Raw genomic sequence first — 9,209 nt, forward strand, 5'->3', positions numbered from 1 at the left:
TCCGGTGTGGTTGTGGACCCCATGGAGGTGCTGGTCAGTGTGGTCGAGGGCCCTGTGGAGGTGCCGTCCGATGTGGTTGTGGACCCCATTGAGGTGCTTGTCTGTGTGATCGTGGACCCTGTGGAGGTGCGGTCCGGTGTGGTTGTGGACCCCATGGAGGAGCTGGTCTGTGTGGTCGTGGACCCCGTGGAGGTGCCGTCCGGTGTGGTTGTGGACCCCATGGAGGAGCTGGTCTGTGTGGTCGTGGACCCCGTGGAGGTGCCGTCCGGTGTGGTTGTGGACCCCATGGAGGAGCTGGTCTGTGTGGTCGTGGACCCCGTGGAGGTGCCGTCCGGTGTGGTTGTGGACCCCATGGAGGAGCTGGTCTGTGTGGTCGTGGACCCCGTGGAGGTGCCGTCCGGTGTGGTTGTGGACCCCATGGAGGAGCTGGTCTGTGTGGTCGTGGACCCCGTGGAGGTGCCGTCCGGTGTGGTTGTGGACCCCATGGAGGAGCTGGTCTGTGTGGTCGTGGACCCCGTGGAGGTGCCGTCCGGTGTGGTTGTGGACCCCATGGAGGAGCTGGTCTGTGTGGTCGTGGACCCCGTGGAGGTGCCGTCCGGTGTGGTTGTGGACCCCATGGAGGAGCTGGTCTGTGTGGTCGTGGACCCCGTGGAGGTGCCGTCCGGTGTGGTTGTGGACCCCATGGAGGAGCTGGTCTGTGTGGTCGTGGACCCCGTGGAGGTGCCGTCCGGTGTGGTTGTGGACCCCATGGAGGAGCTGGTCTGTGTGGTCGTGGACCCCGTGGAGGTGCCGTCCGGTGTGGTTGTGGACCCCATGGAGGAGCTGGTCTGTGTGGTCGTGGACCCCGTGGAGGTGCCGTCCGGTGTGGTTGTGGACCCCATGGAGGAGCTGGTCTGTGTGGTCGTGGACCCCGTGGAGGTGCCGTCCGGTGTGGTTGTGGACCCCATGGAGGAGCTGGTCTGTGTGGTCGTGGACCCCGTGGAGGTGCCGTCCGGTGTGGTTGTGGACCCCATGGAGGAGCTGGTCTGTGTGGTCGTGGACCCCGTGGAGGTGCCGTCCGGTGTGGTTGTGGACCCCATGGAGGAGCTGGTCTGTGTGGTCGTGGACCCCGTGGAGGTGCCGTCCGGTGTGGTTGTGGACCCCATGGAGGAGCTGGTCTGTGTGGTCGTGGACCCCGTGGAGGTGCCGTCCGGTGTGGTTGTGGACCCCATGGAGGAGCTGGTCTGTGTGGTCGTGGACCCCGTGGAGGTGCCGTCCGGTGTGGTTGTGGACCCCATGGAGGAGCTGGTCTGTGTGGTCGTGGACCCCGTGGAGGTGCCGTCCGGTGTGGTTGTGGACCCCATGGAGGAGCTGGTCTGTGTGGTCGTGGACCCCGTGGAGGTGCCGTCCGGTGTGGTTGTGGACCCCATGGAGGAGCTGGTCTGTGTGGTCGTGGACCCCGTGGAGGTGCCGTCCGGTGTGGTTGTGGACCCCATGGAGGAGCTGGTCTGTGTGGTCGTGGACCCCGTGGAGGTGCCGTCCGGTGTGGTTGTGGACCCCATGGAGGAGCTGGTCTGTGTGGTCGTGGACCCCGTGGAGGTGCCGTCCGGTGTGGTTGTGGACCCCATGGAGGAGCTGGTCTGTGTGGTCGTGGACCCCGTGGAGGTGCCGTCCGGTGTGGTTGTGGACCCCATGGAGGAGCTGGTCTGTGTGGTCGTGGACCCCGTGGAGGTGCCGTCCGGTGTGGTTGTGGACCCCATGGAGGAGCTGGTCTGTGTGGTCGTGGACCCCGTGGAGGTGCCGTCCGGTGTGGTTGTGGACCCCATGGAGGAGCTGGTCTGTGTGGTCGTGGACCCCGTGGAGGTGCCGTCCGGTGTGGTTGTGGACCCCATGGAGGAGCTGGTCTGTGTGGTCGTGGACCCCGTGGAGGTGCCGTCCGGTGTGGTTGTGGACCCCATGGAGGAGCTGGTCTGTGTGGTCGTGGACCCCGTGGAGGTGCCGTCCGGTGTGGTTGTGGACCCCATGGAGGAGCTGGTCTGTGTGGTCGTGGACCCCGTGGAGGTGCCGTCCGGTGTGGTTGTGGACCCCATGGAGGAGCTGGTCTGTGTGGTCGTGGACCCCGTGGAGGTGCCGTCCGGTGTGGTTGTGGACCCCATGGAGGAGCTGGTCTGTGTGGTCGTGGACCCCGTGGAGGTGCCGTCCGGTGTGGTTGTGGACCCCATGGAGGTGCTGGGCCGTGTGGTCGTGGACCCTGTGGAGGTGCTGGGCGCTGTGGTCGACGTCACTGTGGAGGTGTTGAGCTCTGTGGAGTTTGCGGTCACTGTGGTTGTGTCACACATGGAGGAGAGTGGCCATGTTAGTATGTGACCCGGGTGGGTCTCTATCTATGCCAGCCCCTCCCTCCCACCCACCTACATCAGTGTGGCATCTCCCACACATCCTGTTCTGGTTGTTCTGGCCAACCACCTCCCCTGTCCCTGACTTTGAGGATTTGCCTTTGCCCCTGACTTTGTCCTGGGCTTCCTGCCCTCCCAGCCCTGCAGCCCCAGGTGTGGGCATCGCTTCGGGTCATGACCATGGAGGTGCTCTGTTGTGCCACTGGAGAGAGCAGGGGCATTTCCCAGACCTGTGTCCCTGAGTGGGGTGGATTGGTGGTGGTCACAGCTGCCTGCTTATGTTGTACCATACTCGCCTGCAAAGCACACGTTGCCAAGTGCAGCCCACGCTTGGGGTTGCATCAAATACTCAGTGGTGACCATCGAGTCAGTGGGGATCTCTCAACCAACAAGAGCTGGGGGCCCGGCCTGGAACTAGCAGGTAACTCAAGGGGTCTCCCACAACCTTTTTGCAGGCCAGCTAAGGGAGCCCAGGCTGGATGAATGGACTGCCAGGTGCATAGAAAACTGGCTGGATGTCGGGCTCGGAGGGTCATACTGAATGGGTTCAATGTCTAGCTGGCAGTTTGTATCAAGGGAGTGCCCCGGAGGCTGGTTTTGTTCACTAACGATTTGGAAGATGGCATAGAGCTCACCCTCAGCAAGTTTGCAGATGACACCAAGCTGGAGAGTGTAGTATATACCCTAGAGGGTCAGGCTGGGATTCAGGGAGACCTTGATGCATTGGAGGATTGGGCGAAAAGAAATCTGAGGCTCAACAAAGACAAGTGCAAAGTCCTGCACTTAGGATGGGACAGTCCCATGCACCAGGAAAGGCTGGGGGCTGACTGGGCAGGCAGCAGCTCTGCTGAAAAGGCCCTGTGGGGACAGGGGACAAGGAGCTAGACAGGAGCCAGCAGTGTTCCTTGTTGCCAAGAAGACTAACGGCATCCTGGGCTGCATTGGTAGGAGCATTGCCAGCAGATGGAGGGCAATGATTCTTGCCTTCTATTTGGCACTGGGGAGGCCACGTAGGAGTCCTGTGTCCAGTTTTGCTGATCAGTATGAGTGACAATGAGGCATGGGCATGGTTTGAGGGGCAGTCGTAGCCCTGGTGAGGAGACAGGAGAGGCTGATGGAACTGGGTTGATTTAGTCTGGAGAAGAGAAGACTGAGCGGGACTTAATAGTGGCCTTCAACTCCCTGCAGGGTGGTTGCAAAGTGGCTGGAGCTGGACTGTTCCCAGTGGTGGCAGATGACAGAACAAGGAGCAATGGGCCCAAGCTGCAGCAAGGGAATTTGAGGTTGGATATTAGGGAAAATGTTCTCACTAGGAGTGTTGTGAAGCACTGGAACAGCATCCCCAGAGAGGTGGGGGAGTCTCCAGCCTTGGAGACCAGCTAGACAAAGCCTTGGCTGGGATGATGTAGCTGAGGTTGGACCTGCTTGGAGCAGGGGGTTGGACTACATGTGTCCTCCTGAGCAACCTTCTAGCCCTCATTGTCTATGACTCTGAGTTTACCAAGCTTTTCTGCTCTTATGACTCTGGAAACATCTTCTTTTCCCCTTCCTTTTACCTGCAACAGCCCTGTTCCGCCCATGAATTCACCCTCCCTCCCCTGTAGAACTAAAGCTGAAACCCTAGCTGCTGCAGGCAGCAGGGTTCCAGGGACAGAGCCGTGGTTTGGCAAGGAGCTGCAGTCTCCCAGGCCAGAGCAGAGGAAGGGTTCGCTCAGTGAGCAGGACATGAAGAGCATTTAAAAGAAAGGAGAGGGGGCCGTTAAGAGCTGCGGAGTGAAGACTGAGGAGCCCTGAAGTCAATGGCCCTCAGTAATCAAGGCTGCTGCCCTGCGGGGGCTGCTGTGGGCTGCTCTTGCGGGTAGAAAATCAGTTTCTCTATGTCATAGCTGCACCATCATTGGTGGCATGGGTGCACATCATTTGTAAGAGAACCTGGTATTGGCTGGGCCTTTGCAGCTACCTGTTGACTCAGGGCTTAGCAGAGGATTTTATTAACGAGTGGTGCAAGGGACAACATCATATGAATAATTGCCCTTGTCTCCCTGCCAGGCTGGGCCCTGCCCTGGGGCATGCCTGGCTTCTGTGCCCCACATTGACACATGTCCTCTGGCATTGCGCGGGGTAGGGGAGAGCTAATGGCCAGGCAATGCTCCCAGTTGGTGACCACTGGGTGCCCATGAGGCATCAGGAGACTGGGAGTGGGGCAGATATTACTGTTGGGGGTGCTGGGGGGCTGTTGTGAGGGGCCCTCCAGCAGACAACTCATCCCAGGACTGATCCCTGTGTCCCCACATTGGACCCTGGTGGTCCTGCCTGACCCCAGGGCTCTTCCCGGACTGCGCCCCCCCCCCCCCCAATGCCCCACTATTTTTGGAAGGAGGGAAACAGGATCCAGCCACGAGTGGGACAGGAGCTGGGTCTCAGGGCCCATCCCTTGCTGGGAAGAGTTGGGAACTGGGGGATGGTCCCTTACGGAGGGCAGCCACTCTTGGCCAGACCTAGGGACTGCAGGGGTTGCCTGCTGCTCTGCAACTGACATCCGTGGTTGGGGTCTTGCTTGTTTACCACCCCCTCACCGAGCCCCTTACTCACCTGCCACGAGGCCCAAGTAGAGAAGGAGGCAGAGAAACCCCCACGTCCCCATCCTCGCCAGTGAGTCTGGGCTCTCCGCTTGTGCCCGTCGGCAAGCGCCAAGAAACTGATGGCACCGGGAAGGAGGAAGGGACCTTTGAGCGTGGGGTGGAAACCCGAACTTGGGCGTTGCCCTGGCACTGATGCTATCAGTGATCACGACGTCAACAGAGATGAGCTGATCCTGCCCCACCAGAGACCCCCATTTCCCCCCTCTCCCCTGCAAAATGAAGGGGGATGTGGCCTGGGGGAGGCCTCCAGGGTCGACATCCCTGCATGCTGAGGTCCCCCAGACCCCAGCAAAGGTCCAAGCCCCATGAGTGGGGGAGGCTGGAAAGCCACCAAATAAGGCACATCTGTGGACTTAACCCCCTGGCCTGATCCTCGTCACAGAGCCCTGATAACGAGTCTATATCAGGAGCACCTTGGCCTTGAGGTGGAAGGTGTGGGGCCTACACACCTGCCAGCTTTCCCAATGGGGCACGGCAGGGGCATGGAAGGGGGGGGGGCAGCTGGGGCAGATAAGAATTATTCCCAATAACAATGCAAACATTTATCCAGGGAAAATGAAACTAGATGCTTTGGTGCGGAGCCAGTAGCCTGGGGCCCGGCTATAACATGGGCGACTGGCGTGACGGTAAACATCTATGTGCCGTGTCGGCCGGAACACAGGAGAAGGACACGGACCCCAGTGCTGGTGTTTTCCCCTGTTGACCCCTGAGGCATCAAACCCAATGCAGCCTCCTGGAGAGTCAGGGCAGGGCCTCCGGTGCTACCCCAAGAGGAGTCTTCACCCCTGAGCTACCATGCCCACCATGGCTGAATGGTTTTTGAGGGGCTGAAACCAGACTGTGAGGCAGGAGCTATGTGGCCAGGAGCAGGCCACAGCAGGGCACAGCCTGACCTGATTAGTGGAACCGTCAAGGTCATTAGCAATGGAGGGGAGGGTCATTAGCACCTGTGTGTTAAAAAAGGAGATGGGGTCGTTAACACCTCTGGAGTAGAGAGATGAGCAGGAAGTTGGGGAGTGCAATGGGCCATGACGTCAATGGAAGCCCTCAGCCCTTCCTGGATGACAGTGCATCTGGAGAATTCCAGGGAAGTGTTTCCACACCCAGGTCAACAATTTGACCCTTGGGTTAACGATTCGACCCCTGAGTCAAGGTTTCCACCCCTGATTTTATGATCATGGCTCAAGTCAAGATCAGGTGCCAGGGCTGGGACCTAGGGGCAACGTGAGCAGGAGCAGGGTGGCAGGAGGAAAACGAGTTTGATTGGTGCTAAAAAAGGTTGGGGGGGTCATTAATGCCTCTGGGGTGCAGAGATGACCAGGAAGCAGGTGCAGTGCAATAAGGCAAGATGTCAATGCCCTTCCTGGGGGAGTGAGCACCCCATGATCCCTGCCTCTCTCTTCACCTGCCCTGTTCTCCCTGCTGCGGACTTCCAGGTCCAGCCATGGGGTCATCCATCTCCACCCCCAGCAGAACCACTGGCCGGTGGGGGGGCAAGGGGGCAAATGGTGACCAAACCCCTCCCCGCCACCATGGGTCTCCTCCTCTACAGTCTCCACCATCTCAAACCTTCCCTGGGAAGCCAGGTCCCAGCATCCCCCAGGGCAGGCCTTCAGTGCAGCTTCTCAGCATGGTTTACCAGACTCTCTTGCCTGTGACATGCTGCAGGATACAATGTGTCTTGGCTGGGAGCAGCAGAATGAAGGGGGAAAGGGGCTTCCAAAGGCCGGGGTGGGCTTGCATGGAGCCGCATGCCTTTGAGCAATGTTTGGGGGCAAGAAGATGAGACCGAGCAGAGGCATTTCATATTCATTGGTGCAGACCATTTAGAAAGGCTTTCCTCTCTCCCAGCTCTGTTGCCTTGTAGCAATCTGGATTGAGAGCAAGAGGGAAGGAGGTCCACATCATTCTAATGACCGCTGGCCTAACGAAGCAACCACCGTCCAACGGCTCCTTGCCCAATTGGCCGTGGTTTCTCCATGCTTGATGCCAGAGCCAGCAATTGAGCACTCCTGGGAGGAGCTACTCCATTGTCTTCTGTCTTCAGAAGCACGTCCCCAAGCAGAGCCCATTTCTTTTGACCTGGGGGTCGGTGGCATCGAAAGTCACCTAAATGGATGCATGGCCACAGCGGTGGTGGACACGCCCTGAGAGGGAACCCTGCCACCTTTGAGACGGGGTTGGATGCCATGAGAGGCCCCCGTGGCCTGGCCAACGCCCTGCTCCTGGGAGACGTGGGAGATGAGGAGCGAGATTCCTGGCAACGCCTTGTGCACCTCCTTGTGACCTTGGCTCTTATTACCTGTTCCGAGCTTCTTCCTTGTGATAAGGGCCCAGGGTGGAGCCTGGCTCACGCTCTTGGGCTTCCACAGATGCCAATGAGCTCCCAAAGACTCAGGGGCTTGTGGGTCGCTGCAGCAGGACCTGCCCCGATTGAATGAGTGGCAGATGAAATCCGGTGTAGATCAGTGGAAGCTGAGGTACATGGGTGAATGTGACCCCAACTTGCCTGACACTATGGTGGACCCCTCCTGAGCTGTGCCCAGTGCTGAAAGGATGGAGAAGGGGAAGAGAAGGGCAGCGAGGGGGATTGGTGCTTCCCGATGAGGAGACTAATGAGGCTAACAAGAGAGGTCCTGATGGACAGACAGGGTGTGGGGGGGGATAAATGGGGAGATGGAGTGCGGGATGGAGAGATGGATGGAGAGAGTGGGGGGATGGATGGACAGATAGAGCATGTGTGGATAGATGCATAGACAGTGTGGGGTGGGTGGGTGGATGGAGCATGGGGCGGAGGGATGGTTAGACAGTGTGGTGTAGATAGATAGACAGATAGATAGATAGATAGATAGATAGAGTGGCATGGAGAAATAGAGCATGGGATGGAGAGATGGATGGACAGATAGGCCATGGAGTGGATAGATGGACAGATAGTGTGTGGCATGGAGAGATGGACAGAGAGGGCATGGATGCATGGATGGGTAAATAGATGGATAGATAGACCATGGAGGGGATAGATGGATGGACAGAGAGTGGGATGGAGAGATGGAGTGCGGGGTGGATGGTTAGGTCGACAGACAGATGGACAGAGCGTGGGGTGGAGAGATGGACAGATGGAGAGTGGGATGGAGATGGATGGAGATAGATGGATAGACAGAGTGTGGGGTCGGAAGATGGATGGATGGATCATGGGATGGATGGATGGATGTGCAGGCACTTGTGGGGACGGATGGATGGAAAGGCAGATGGATGGGTGGATGGATAAAAAGGGGTACGTTTGGATGGATGGATGGATGGATGAGGAAGGGGATGGATGGTTGGACGAACAGACAGATGGAGCATGGGCTGCACAGACGTGGGCTCGGCTGGGTTCCTCATGGGACCCCCGGCCTGGGCTCTCAAGAGCATCTGTGACCCCTCAGGCAGTGTCAGCCCCTGTGCCTGGAGGGGAGGGGGGGGGGAAGGTGAGGCTGGGGGCTGTTGTGCGGATCCGAGGTCACACATGGGTCAATCTGGTCTGTGGGGTTGGATGGGGCTGATCCTGCACCGGGGGAAGGTTGGACTGGACATGACCCTGTGCATCTCTATCCATTCCTGTACACCTCCTCCATCTGTCCATCCGTCCATCCATCCATTGCTCTGCCCACCCGTCCATCCACCCATCCATCCCTTGTCCCTATGGGCATCTCCTCATGGCCTGTATTCATCCATCCAGCCCTGCCCCATCTCTCTGTGCCTCTCTCCACCCATCTGTCTGCCTGGTGCGTTATTCCTCCATCCCGGTGTGCCTCACCCACCCACCCACCTGTCCTTACCTCCCTCCGTCCATCCCTCTGTTCACCCACCGATCCACGCATCCATCTACCTGTGCCCCCTTCCATCCGCCTGCCTTCCTGACTGCTCATCCACCCCCCATGTGCCCATGTGTCCATCCACCATCCATCTATTGATCCGTCCATCCGTCTCTCTACCTGTCCATCCATGTATCCATCTACTCAACCACTGATCCATTCATCTGCCCACCCATCCATCCTGTTCCCCAGCTGTCTATCCATCCAGCCAGCTACTTACCTACCTACCCCTACATCTATATACCTATCTACCTATCCCTACACATCGACCTACCTAACTTACACCCATCCACCCATGCATCTCTCTCTCTTTATTTGCATAATAATGCCGTGCCCCGCCC

Source organism: Alligator sinensis, unplaced genomic scaffold (genome assembly GCF_000455745.1).
Source record: "Alligator sinensis unplaced genomic scaffold, ASM45574v1 scaffold553_1, whole genome shotgun sequence".
Taxonomy (NCBI): Eukaryota; Metazoa; Chordata; order Crocodylia; family Alligatoridae; genus Alligator; species Alligator sinensis.